We start from the raw sequence: 1,184 nt of genomic DNA on the forward strand, positions 1-1,184 counted from the left end.
AGAAACGTCATATAATATGCATCAATATGAATCTAAATTAGAAAATGAGTTCCCCCAGTTATTTCAAGTGATATTTGGGCATTTGGTGGTTGAAGGGGTAAGAAAAACAGACTTGGGTTCGGATCCCAGCTCAGCTGTTACTAGCTGAGTGGCCTTGAGCAAATTGCCTCATAGCTCTGTAATATGGAAACAGACTGCCCTGCCACACCCAGAGTTCTTATTTGGATTTAATTTTACAATGCATTTAAAGCTTGACAAGTAGCAAGTGTTCAAAGAATGATTTTTCCCACCTCCCTTATTTCTCTCAAGTGTGAAATATCATACTCATTCGTATCTATCTATGAATTTTGGCCAGGTGTGGTGGCTCATGCCTGTAATCCCAGTGCTTTGGGAGGCCGAGGAGAGAGGATCATATGAGAAGCCAGGAGTTCAAGGCTGCAGTGAGCTATGATGGCAGAACTGCACTCCAGCCTGGGCAATAGAACAAGACCCTATCTCACACAGAACAAAACAAAAGAAATAGTTTTGCTTCTCTGATTGGCTTCCTGCCTTTTTTTTTTTTTTTTTTTTTCTGAGACAGAGTCTTGCTCTGTCACCCAGGCTAGAGTGTAGTAGCACGATCTTGGCTCACTGCAATCTCCACCTCCTGGGTTCAAGCAATTCTCCGGCCTCAGCCTCCCGAGTAACTGGGATTACAGGCGCCTGCCACCATTCCCATCTAATTTTTGTACTTTTAGTAGAGACAGGGTTTCACCATGTTGGCCAGGCTGGTCTTGAACTCCTGACTTTGTCATCTGCCTGCCTCGGCCTCCCAAAGTGCTGGGATTATAGGCGTGAGCCACCTCGCCCTGCTGGCTTCCTGCTTTTTCTGTGGACAATGTGATTAGGTTTATAAAACAGGGCTTGTAGTCACAATGAGTTCTATTGTGAAGCTGAGTATCCTGCAGTTATTTCTTTGATAGGATGGTTTGAGGATGAAGCCTCTGCAGAACAGTGTTTGATGCTGCTGGACAATGTATTTGTGCCCAAGCCCATGTCAGGAGGAAAATGAAGATAGAATGGCATTTGCTTCTTTGGAGAGGCCTGGGTAGTGACTTGAAAATGATCCTGGAACAAAAATATACTTCCTGGCATACCAAGGATCTATAGTTGTGGCAGCTCAGGGACTGCTCTGTTCCTTACCC

The sequence above is a fragment of the Pongo pygmaeus genome, chromosome 2, assembly GCF_028885625.2.
Source record: "Pongo pygmaeus isolate AG05252 chromosome 2, NHGRI_mPonPyg2-v2.0_pri, whole genome shotgun sequence".
In the NCBI taxonomy this organism is placed as follows: Eukaryota; Metazoa; Chordata; class Mammalia; order Primates; family Hominidae; genus Pongo; species Pongo pygmaeus.